The following is a 12,504-nucleotide window of genomic DNA, read 5'->3' on the forward strand; positions in this document are numbered from 1 at the left end:
CCTGAGCTCCATCACTGGATTGTCAATATAATTGTGAAGGATGCCATGTGGTATTACCTAGTTACTATTAATTAGTATTAATTTTGAACATGGCTTGGGTTGGAAGGGACCTTAAGGATCATTTAACTTCAACCTCTTTATCCTAATATTCAGCTTTTTTTTTCCTTGGCCATGTTGTGTGAGGTGCACTCTATATGCACACCTAGTGTAAAACAGGGAGAAGCAAGCAATGAAATACTCTGATCTTGAGCCTAAAATTAGATTAAATCAGTAAATCTCACTCAAATGGCAATTCTTTGGGTCCTATGCTGCTCTTAGTCTATATTAGAGAAGGATTTTTTGAGAACGGATAAGCTCACCTGTTGGATCATGTAATCAAAACAAATTACCTGCTACAAATATTTTCTTTCTTTAATGAAAGTGCTTAAGTGCTGCAATGGATTTCCCTGGGAGACTATGGGATTGTCACTGCTGGGGATCTTCAGAAAAATAATTGTAAAGTTTTATGGGAAGGTGGAAGGGAGAGATATATTTTAAATCTTTTTCATAAGAACAATTGAGAATATCCATAGATGGTTTTGTATACTGATCTTGTAAAACTGTGATTATTTCCCATTCTCTTTCAAATGACTCTATCATGTCACCGATTTCCTAAGTTCCTTTAACTTCTTATTTTAAGCTTTTGCAATAGACACCTTCACAATTACTCTAAATTAACTATATTTAAAGCTATTTAAAAAAAAATCACTAGGGACTAGACAAAACCACTTAAAATTAATGTGACACAGCCTCTTGTCCCATGTGTTTATCCTTGCTCATGTGGTTCACACATGGGACATCTTGGCAAAGAACCTTATTATAAGCACTGGAGACTTCTACATTAAAAAATTTTTTATATCCTACATTCCCTAATTTGAATTTTAACCCACTCCTTAAATTTAAGGTTGTCTTTGTGAATAATGTACTGTTCTGGAAATAAAAAATTGGAATCATAGAATGGTTTGGGTTGGAAAGCTCCTTAAAGGTCATCTTGTTCCAACACCCCTGCAGGGCCCTTCCATTATCCCAGGGTGCTCCAAGCCCTGTCCAGCCTGGCCTTGGACATTTCCAGGGATGTTTTGTTTAATTTCTCCAGGATCTATAAGAAACAATTATATTCAATAATCCCCCTGTTTTGAGGGATGTGTGAGCAGCCAGGTCTTGAGTACCAGCCCTGTGTGTTCAACTACTAATATTTCTCTGTTGGAAACCAAGTCACAAAGTGATTTGAGACACATGACAAATGGATTTGAATCAATACTTCTTTGAAAAGAAAAAGAAATTTTAAAAAGAGAGTTGTAAAAGCCTAAACTAAAAAATAGCAACTTTGCCCTGCATGTGTTTGTATTGGTGCTAATGAAATATTGAAATGTGTCATATTACATTGCCCTGATGACACAACTTTTCCCCATAAGATCTACAAATGCAGATGCAATCTTTCTTTGCCAAAAGCTTCCCTTCTTGCCAAGTACATTGAACCATTCCCAGCTTACTGGATAAATCCAGCCACATGTAAATACAATTATTTTCTGACCAACTAAGGATCAAAGTTGATAAACTTATGGCATGTCAGTATAAACGTAAAGTGTTTTCTCAATGAATCCTCCCAAATTCATCACTTCCATCAAGGTGTTGCACACCTAATATTATTTTGCTATGAAGTTGGGTATTGAATTATACTTAATGTTGCCCAATAGGCAGAAGTGGTGGCATTTTACTCATAGAACTGAATAATTAGGAAAATTGCTATATTTATGGTCGTCCTAAAAACCCAGAATGAGTGTAGTCTAAGGTACACAACATAATCTTTTCACACTGCAATGGCTTTACCTGCAATTCCATCCTTCAAAAAATGAGAATTCCAGACAACTTGGAAAGCAAAACTTGTACTTCAAGCTAGAGATCTTGAAAGAATTAGGTATTTAATGCACTGAAATAAGGGCTAGAGGAAGGGAGAGATCCTTTGCTGTTGTTTTTCTGAAAAATATATTGTATAATATACAATATTGATCAGTATTCAGTATCATAAAACCTTTGTAGAGCTGGTGCTTGTAAGGTATGGAACACAACCCTGGTCTTGTCCTTTTTTTCCCTTCCAAATTTGTGCTGGGATTGAGCAAATAGAGCTCTCCAGAATTAATCTCAAATTTGGAAGGAGAAATGCATGATTTTTCACATCAATGTGGAAACTCAAATGGCTTTGTGTGCCGTAGAGAACTAAATTTGCTGGAAGAATGAAATAATGTGTGCTTGAAATTATAGAGGTCTTAAAGAATCCTGAAAAGGTGTTATGGATAGGGAAATTGGATTGCAGAGACAAAATACTCCTGTTGAAAGTTCATCCACAGGATGGGCAATGAGTAGTCCTAATTCTGGTTTTGCCACATACATGAGTAACATGTTTCAACAAAGACACAAAAATATATGAATGCAAAACTCTGTTTGAAGGATGGACAAATTTTCAGGGCTGCGAGTGTAAAGGTCATTCTGTCCTGAGGATGAATCCAATTAAATTCAGTGCTGAGGATGAGGAACCTGATTGGCATGTAGATTAAAGCCAAACTCAAGTATTCCCAGAGCATTTACTGACAGCCATGAATTCAGAGAATTTCAGGCCATGAATTTTCCAAGCTGTGCTGGAGGACTTTCTTTAAGCTACATCAAATGAAAAGGCTGAAAGTTGTAGAAGAAGAAGGAGGGGAGATTCATGGACTCATGTGGAGATCCTTTCCTGACACTGTAATTTCCAAAGCAACAACAAAATAAAAAGCAACAAAAAATCCCATTCCTCATCATAAATCAATAAAAAACATATTTCCATAACATTTTTATTATTCTGATAACAACAGTTTGACATTTTTGCTTTGGAGCAGTTAAGTTTTTCCTATCTATTGCCTGCCAGGAGAAAAAAAGTTCCATAATTTCCATCTACTGGAAAGTGCTTCTTTCTGATTATTAATGAATGTACACACAGGATGATTTCATGTTTTCTATTCTGAATTTTGCTAGATAAAGCAGGATAGTGATGCAGGTCGTGAAAAGTAATTGTTAGTTATGACAACAATAATAATAATAATAGTTTCTTCTCCCTTTTTATTATGGAGTTTAGCAATTTCTATTATGAAGTTATTGGTTTTGAGAAGTGACAATGGTGCATGAGAATTTTTAAAAGGTATCTGCAGCATAGGCCACAAGCCATTTAAATTCCAACCAAAAAAATTCCTGCTGGGTACCTGCTGGAGAGGACAAATCTCCCCACTATAGCCCCAGCCTTTGCATCTTAGACAAATCCAACCATGGCATTTTAGATCTTATGGTAGTTGTAATTATGGCATGTAATGCCCTGGCAAGTTATTTTAATGATTAAATATCTTTTTCTTAAGACTGGAAAATGGCCTTCAGCCTTAGGTGTGTGACTGTGCAGGTTTATCTCTAATATCACATGCCTGCTATTTTCACATGCTCCAAATACTTCTGCAAGGAAACAAGAAAATGGATGTATTTCACAGTGATTGCCATCTATTTAAATCAGTTTTTGTTTAAATCTGATTAACTCTAGGTTTACTTATTTTATATGTCCAAGTCACAGTTGGGGTCATTTTTTCTTCTCTTCAAAAACACTAGAGCCCACAAAACAATGAGGAAAAAAAAGGTTAATTTTAAGCCATTTTCCTTGTATTTTGCCACGGATGTTTGTACAAGAAAAGGCTGGGCCTGCATATTGCACTCCTGATGTTGGTTTAAATTGATCAAATTCTTCACTCAAGCACTGTCAAGTTCACACACATACCCCCTAAATATTAAATGTTGAGTTGTGGGGAAAGAGCTCAAGGAAGCAGGGATGTCTTAGAAACTTCTCTGCATTGAAGCCAATCCAGCATAAAGCATAAACCAGGAAAAAGTGAGCTTTGTTAGGCCTGATGCATCAGAGCAACTTGTAGACATAAATGGCATTTTAGGTTCTTTTGGAGGCTCCATGGAAGTTCTTGCATCATTTAACTGGTTTGTTAACTCCAAATAACTGTGTTGGTTCCTTTTTGTGTATTACTTGTACCACAGATATGTCATGGTGATACTTTTGTGCCAGCAGTAACTTCAGTGTTTGTGGGGTTTGGTTGTTTTTTGGTTGATTGGTTTTTAGCGTAGTAAAATTTAATCAGCTGAAAAGTTGATTTTTAATGACTTGGATTTGAAAACCAGTTAATTCAAAACACCAAAGCAAACCCTGGGAGTTCTCATAGCAGGCTGGGATTGTTCTGTCTCAATTACATGGATAAAGGAAGGTGGTCATGGTTTTGCAGATTATTTCAGGGGGAGTGGTAGGACTGTGAGACTCAGAATTGAGCCAGAGGTTATTGGGGTCAAAGGTCTTTCTGCAAACCATGAGAGTTTTGGGAAGGGAGCCTGGAAAATTAATAAAGAGAACATGGCCATTATCTCAAATCTATGAGACTTGCAATATCTCCTGCAGTAAATGGGAAAGAACAATATTATTTGTTTTCTGGGCAAACACCAGTTTCAGCCTCAATACGATAAACCTGCACATTAGTTCAAAATGCCATCACTTTTTAAGTGTTTGTCCTCTGATTGAAAAAATGTCTTTCCTAGCAGTGTTGCAAGGTGAGGGGAGTTCAAACTGGCCAGATTTCCTTACCTCAAATGTCCATTTAATGGCTTAAATTGGGTCTACTCAAGGTTACATAGGAAAGCCACAGATTCAAACTCACACAGCCCAAGTGATTTAGGAGAATGGTTCCTGCATGGAGGGAGAAGTGGCTTTTCAATCAGGTTAAATGAATAGAGACACTGGAACATGGACCTATCTCACATCTCCTGTTTGCTTTTCCTACCTTGAGTGAGCCACTTCTGTTCCCTGAAGCAGCTGAAAAGCCAAGAGAAGGTATATAGGAAGATAAATTAATTCAATATTTGGACTCTACTATGAGGCACAAGTGGATGATGTGATGTTAAGCACTTCCACCTCTCCTTCCCTGTTTTCCACAGGTTTTAGTCTATGTTTTTCAGTAAGGTGACTGTATGGTAAAACACACACAGGGGGGTTTGTGTCTAGATTTTGTTTGCTTGAGTAAAAGTCCATATGCAGCAGGAAACTGGTTCTCTTGGCTGGTTATACCTAAAAGATATAGCTATAGGTTGGTTGGTTTGTTTTGGGGCATTTATTTGTTTGAGTGTTGTTTTGGTTTTTTGGTTGTTTTTTGTTTTTGTTGGTTTGGGGTTTTTGCATGAGCTGCATTGCTTTTGCCACCCTGGTCCACCAAATGATTTGGTGCCAGCTTTAGAATAGGGTGTCCTGTCAGGAAAAGACAGAACAGAAGGTACCACTGCTTCTATGTGACGGTTTACCTGGTGATTTTATAACTCTTTTCCATTCTAAATGATTCTGTGATTTTATTCTTGAATGTAAGAGTAAGGTTTCCTTCAATTTTTTCCTTCTCCCCTTCTTCTCCTTTATGAAGTCTGCTTTCAGAAGGGTAATTTTGCAGATGGAGAGAGCTGAGTGTAGATCCTGCACTGTTAACCTCAGACCTGTAAACATCTGTCAGCCACTCCATCTACTTTCCTCTAGTAAAAATCAGTTTTTAAACATGGGGATGCCTTCAATTTTTCCTTCTTTGTAATGAAGATGTGCTTCCAAAGGTTTTCTGTAATTCTGAGGTTTGGTAACTTAAAAATGAAAGGTGATATTCTCAAGTAAAGCATATGCCTTGAGAAAAGGAACAGAAGTCTTTCCACTCCTCCAGCTCCATACATTCCCTTTCATGCTGTTGAGTTCATTATAATAAACAGTGATAATTAAGTGATATTAAGCACAGCTTAATATCACACCATAATTTTGTGCTATAGACTTGAAATTAAGGCTTGTGAAATTTTCCCTCTCTCTGCACTTTTACCTTTTCTGACTGTAAGCAGTATTAGAATATCTTTTTTCAATGTAGGTCACATACTGTGATCAGATACTGATCATTCTCTTTGGACCTCTCCAGTTGCTTTCACAAAGTGATTTCACACAAACCAACAGTGGACAGGGATAACCTAAGAATGCCTTTAAATAAATATATTTCCATAAAAGCCTTGATAAACTCATATCCTCTCTTGTCAAGGTTTCCATTACAATTTATTTATTGCTAGAGTCTCAGGTCTAAGGAAGCAATACTTTATTCTCACCTCTTGGAAGAAGTTTTTAAATCAATACAAAATTTTGATAACAATATTTTTTTAGAACTCAAGTTCGCAAAAATTATCAATTTTTTTCAGGTTCCTGGAATTGGCAAAGAGACAGATTTTTCTCCATCCCTGGATTGAAACAAGGGACTTTTTTCAAGCAGTTCTGCTGTAGAAATATATAATTATGTGTGGGTAGAACTTGGCGTGGATCTCTTCCCCTTTAGGGATTTGAAGAAAACAAGCCTTTTCAAATACCCTTAATAACATACAGGTAAATAATGAGTTCAGACCAAATAACTGCTAAATATGAGAAAAACAGCATATTTCTACTCCTACTTCAAGCCAGAAAAAGATCAGTGATTACCCATATCCTGACAGTGATATTTTACACAGACCTCTCCACTGTTTTCAAGTGGGAGATCAGTGCCTAGGCTGATGGCAGGATGTAGACCTTATAAAGTATTTCCTGCTGAAAAGAGCACTTGGGATTATTGCATAGGCTAAAATGTCATTTAATGAGTTGGATTATGAAAGGTGGACTCCTACACACACAGAACTAAGTGTAAACTGACATAAGAGTCCTGATCTAGCAGAAAAAAAGACACCCTAATCAGGCATATCCCCTGATCAGTAAGAAATCTCACTAAATTCTGGTGAGATCTTTATATAAACAGAGTTTGTGGCAACAGGGACTTGGTTCAAAAGGGCAGTACCTTAACAGTCAAGCCTCATTTGTTTATTATCCTGTGGGCATCCCAACTATGAAGACAAGAAAGCTGGGGCTCTTCAGCCTGGAGGTGAGAAGGTTGTGTGGAGACCTCACAGCACCTTCCAGTGTCTCAAGGGGCTACAGGGAAGCTGGAGAGGCTCTTCATCAGAACTATAGTGACAGGACAAAGGCTTCAAGATGAAAAAAGGGGAAATTGAGGTTACATATGTGGGTTAAATTCTTCCCTGTGAGGGGGAAGAAACCTGTGGCACAGGTTTCCCAGGTGTGCTGTGGCTGCCCCATCCTGGAAGTGTCCAAGGCCAGGTTGGATGGGGTTTTTAGCAACCTGGTCTAGTTGAATATGTTCTCACTCATAGCAAAGATACTTACCTAGACAACATTTACAAGATCTCTTCTCACTCAAATATTCTGTATTTTGATGTAACACCATATGTTAGTAATTTCCCGTTATTAATTCCTAGTAGTAATTATTAATTCCTAGTTGGTAATTCATAGTAATAACCTTCAGTTTGGAAGATGGCACTAAATTTAGCTTTTGCTGTTTTAAAACTCTTCCTTTTACTAAGCTGTAAATCTTTTTTAATTTCTCCATTCTGTTGTAGTGGCAGTAGATGTAAGCTTTGGGTTTGTTTTTTTTTTCCTGGCATGTATTGAGATGTTCTATATATTAATATTAATAATTGTACCCAGTCTGTGGGGAGAACAGAGAAAGGATGATTTTCCCGTTTCCATTCTCTTTTCCTCCTTCAAGCCTGTGGCAACAGCTTCTGGGAATTCTGAATTCCCTTTGGATGTTAAGGAATGCCTGTTCTTTTTGCTTTGTCTGCTGTGTCTCTTCAGTGTGGTCCCGCACCATGTTCCTTTCAATGGTTTGTGGGAGTATTTATGTCAAAGCAAACTCCCAGATTGGCCTAAATTCATTAGGAACATTATCCTCCCCAGTCATTATCAAATTAAGCTCTGTGCTGCAGCTTTCAGAATTACTTTGTACATCTTCTTTGTAGCCACAGTGTCCTCTGACCCAGTAATTCACATTTCATCACGCAAATTGGTCGAGTACCAGTAACCTTTTATTGTGTGAACACAAAGAACTATGCCTGAGATAAATTTGGCCTAGTAAGGCCATAAAACTCCCACAATATTTGTGTATAAAGGAGATTTATACATTTCTTAAGTGTTTTGCCAAGAAAAACCCGCAGCAAAGACAGGCAGACTAAAGCAATAAGCAGGAAATGTATCATTAGAGTTATGGAAGAGGCTGTTCCCTGCATCAAGGGCAGAGGGACATGTTAGGGACTAAACTGAGGGGCAGTCACAGTTCCCACCAAATAAGGACAACTAAATCTGCTTAGAAGAGTCGCTGTTGGTCAGTTTGTACATTTTGAGTAAACTTTGGATTTGTGGGAAACTTATTAAAGAAGTAAGGTTTGTAGATTCTGAGAAAAGAAACTATTTATTCCTTCCTTATCCCAACAGTGGCCAACCCTCCTTCCCTGTCACATCCCCTTTGTTTTTACCAAGACAAAACAGAGCAATTTTATGGTGGCAAAGAGGCAGAATAAGCCTTTACAGGGGGATGGAGGAATTAATGAGCAGAGAATCAGGGCATGAATGGTGAAGCTTATAGATCTGCTTGTGTCCATCAAGTAAAATTATTTACTTCATTAGGAATTGCCTGCTCTGCATGATTGTCAGGGATTCTTGGGAAAAACAACCACTGAGGAGTTGGCTTCCTGCTCCAAAGGAAGAGATATTGCATTTCTTCCTTTTCATGAAGCTGCAAATGCTTTAGGACAGTGATGTAATGCTGGCGGGCTGTGTGGAGAATGTATTCCTGCTTGTGCACCCACACACCGAACAGGCAAAGATTCAGCAGCATGGCTTCACCTTAGTGTGAATTTAAAAATTGGAATTAAATTGGGGTTAGATGGGGAAATTGATGAGTACATGCAGCAACAGCTCCTAGATTTGGGAGCTACTGAGGCCCCTGTGTCCTGCAGGAAGGCTGACTGTTACCCAGGTGTGGATTTCCCTCTCCTATAAAAGGTAGGCAGCTTTTCTTCTATGATGTAGCAGCAGCTCTCTCTATCTCAAGGTTTCACTAGTCCAGGGCTCCAAGAGTGGTTCCATCAACAGAACATTTGCCATGTGCAAGAAGGGCTTGGACAATGCTCTGAGGATCTGGGTGGGATTCCTGGGGTGTCCTGTTCAGGGTCAGGAGCTGGATCAGATGACCTTTGTGCATCCCTTCCAGCTCAGGGTAGTCTCTGATTCTGTGTAAATATCCTCGTTCCTCCTCCAGCTTCCTCCCCATTTCTTCCTCTGCAGTATCCTGGCAGAAGGCCCTGGCTCAGGTTGGAAAATCCAAGTGCTTTGTGGTTGTCACCATCTTTCCTTTCCAAGTAGGCCCTGGCACAGAGGGAACCTGGCCCTGCCACAGCACAGCACCAAAGGGCAAAACCAAAATTTGCAGCATTTATTCCCACCTCTGCTGCTTTTCTAAACAAGATCTTCTAATGGATCAATGATATTTCCATTTTAGCCTATATATTGCACCCACTTACTGCAACATTAGGTTAATTTTTTCACAGACTGTACTAGAAAACACAGGTGCCCATAATATGTTGATGAACTTCTTTGTGCATAGCTATATTTAACACAGGATTTCTTGCATTTAATATACTCTTTTTTCTGTTCCATGTCTTTAAGGACAAACTCAAGTATTTGAGTATTAGTTAGCATTAGGTACAAAAAGCTCATCAAGAATAAGCCCACATTTCTCTGGAGATGACCTGATTTATTTTGGGGCTGATTTATTCCTGGGAAAGACTACAGGCAAAATCTTCACAACTCCAGTCCTGTAGCTGTTTTTACAAAAATACAATTGCTTGCAGGAAAAAGATTTCTTAGGACTAAAAGCCATTAAAGCATTTACTTCAGTAACTCTATAAACACTACCCAAATAGAAATAAAAAATCATCTATAAAATTATGACACTTCACTAAAGATCAAGAGCTAAGTAAACAACTTGTTAGGTGACATCTCCCAGATTAATGATTGGTAATAAACGGAGGGAAAAAAGTTTAGAAGTTTACAGCTCCTGGATGTTTTCCAAGTAATTTTCCTTTTACACATGCTAAGTAGAGGCAGATTCACTGGTTTAATATCTGCTGGTGACTCTGTGTTTAAATTGAAACTGTCTACATAATCTAGAGCAAAATGGTTGTTCTGTCAGGCAAACTTACTTTGGAATGGCAACAAATCTGAAAGGTCTGTGCTGGAAACTTCAAGAAAGGTTTGCTTTATCTCAGCATCAGTTACAGCAAAGTGTTCCTGATTTGCAGGCAAATGTTATTAAATGTTGGGTTAGTGGACTTGAACTTGTTGTCATCTCTTTTTTTTTATAGTGAATGCCGTAGTGTGGATTGTGAAAAGAAAGGACATCTTCCCTATTATTGCATTAAGTTTCTGATTTACCATCTAATTTTATTACCAAAAGCTCTGTCTCTAGGCTAATAGTAATGTAAATGCTTGTCATTTCTGTGCAGTAAAAGCTGAAGGCAGATAATTATTCCCTGTTAAGAATATTCTTTCTAGTCTTTGGTTTAGGATCACAGGGTAATTGTGACATTATTTTACAAAAGCAGGAAATCAAACTTTGTATAAAGATACCTGTTCTGATCACAGCTCTAGGCATTTCAATTTTTTGAACTCTGACATGGGATTATGCTGCCTCTCTGAAAATGTTTATAAGTAAATAAGAGACCAACTTCCAATGTAGTGCTGTGAGCAATACACTAGTTTAATATTTCTAGGGTGAAGTGGATAAGAACTTCTGGAGAAGTTACTGTTTATTATACATCCAGAAAAAAAAAGAATCAACAATACCAGACCTTATTTTATCCTCTAGCATTTTACACCCTGGGACCAATATCCCTAAAAATTGCATATTGGCACCATTCCCCTGGCTCTGGAGAGTGACAGCAGCTGAGATTCTGGCAGCGCTCACCAATTGTACATTGTATTTCCAGTGGCACGTTATCCAGTGCTGGGTTTTTATCGCTTCTGAGGAATCCCTTTGTACACGGAGCAGAGGGAACACTCCTCCCAACGTGGAAATAAACAAGAAGCACAGAGTGCTTGCTGCCAGTCACTGTAAATAGTTGCCATAGGTTTATTTTCTCCCCAGATCTGCTGGTTGCTAGAAGACACGACGCTTTATGTGCAGGAGAGCAGACACCGTGTCGCCATTGCGCTGAGTACGTGAGCAACGAAGCAACTTATTTTTAACATCAAAACAATGTGCTAAATTTAAACACAAGCACCAAGGGGATACAGATTTAGCCATATTAAAATGCTGCAGATGATCTCGAGATGACCACAGAACTCATTTTTTTGTTGTGTTGAGCACAATTATGCTGGCAAGTAAAGGTTCATGAGAAAGTCACTGAAGAAAAATAGAAAACCCTCTGATTTTTTATGTTTCCAGCTAATTATAAGCTTTAAAGCATGAACATAAGAGAATCCTGAACAAGATTGGTTTAATTAATTTGAATGTGATTTTTAGTTGTCTGGCTTGGTACTACCCCAGGATTTAATAATGCTGATTTTGTGGTTGAGATGGTATTTCAAGCTTATTTATGTTAAGATTGGCTTCTTTCCCATCATGCCCCAGGCTTTTGATCATGATCATATCTTGGGCCAAAGAAAATGGATGATGCCTTCTTTTGGGATAGGTTCCAGAAAAATTAACCCCTTTTAGCCTGAATAAAAAATCTGATTAAAAATGTCATTCAACTTTCCATTGTTTATGAAGCAAACTTTTTATTTCAATTTGTTAACTCTGCTGGGATAAGAAGATAATTAAAACAAGAATCATCCTAAGAGGGAAAAACCAAAGGCCTTAAGGATTTGGCTTTGTTGTTATTTTTGTTGTTGCTGTTGTATTGTAAATTCACAAAAAAAGACTGTGAGATATTGTACTGAACAACAGCTGGAAGTTTGCAGGACTTCACAGAAAGTTTTTAAAGACTTTGATCATCTTTAATATGATTTGAAAAGCTTTAAAGTTTTTTTTTTAATGGTAGTGGTATTATTAAGGTTGTTGTGATAGTTTTTGGAAATATTTTTCAAAACTATGAATCACAATGAATTTAGAACTCAAGTGTCATTTTGAGTAAAATGTAACATTTTCTTCACTTGATGGATAATTTATGCTTTTGACTTGATTATATAAAATGAGGCTGAATTATAAATCCTCATTATCTTTACTGCAATTCTCAACATTTTTTTAAAGAGGTAAAACTATGGCTTTTATTTAAAATTTTAACTTAAGTTTTGAGTAAAATGATTGAGCATCTTTATAAAGAGAGTTTCCTTCTCAGTTTCATTGCCTTTTCATCAAATAAGATTTCTATAATTGTCAAAGCATTCCTAAAACTGGCAGCAGATAGGAAATGTTTGAAGGAAGACACAGGTTATGGAAGTATCCTTTTTATACACATCTGTGATTTTAGTTTTAATCTTTTTATTTAGAACATATGACATAA

The 12,504-nt window shown here is 37.5% G+C and overlaps 1 long non-coding RNA gene across 1 annotated transcript; it reads left to right on the top strand.

The window, feature by feature from the left end:
- Nucleotides 1-7,204: 7,204 nt before the first annotated feature.
- LOC146768614 (uncharacterized) lies at nt 7,205-11,328 on the top strand. Its single transcript, XR_014951196.1, has 2 exons — nt 7,205-9,001; nt 11,145-11,328. It is a non-coding gene; the product is annotated as an uncharacterized LOC146768614 (long non-coding RNA).
- Nucleotides 11,329-12,504: the final 1,176 nt, after the last annotated feature.

This window comes from Lonchura striata, chromosome 1, assembly GCF_050655825.1.
Source record: "Lonchura striata isolate lonStrDom1 chromosome 1, ASM5065582v1, whole genome shotgun sequence".
Taxonomy (NCBI): Eukaryota; Metazoa; Chordata; class Aves; order Passeriformes; family Estrildidae; genus Lonchura; species Lonchura striata.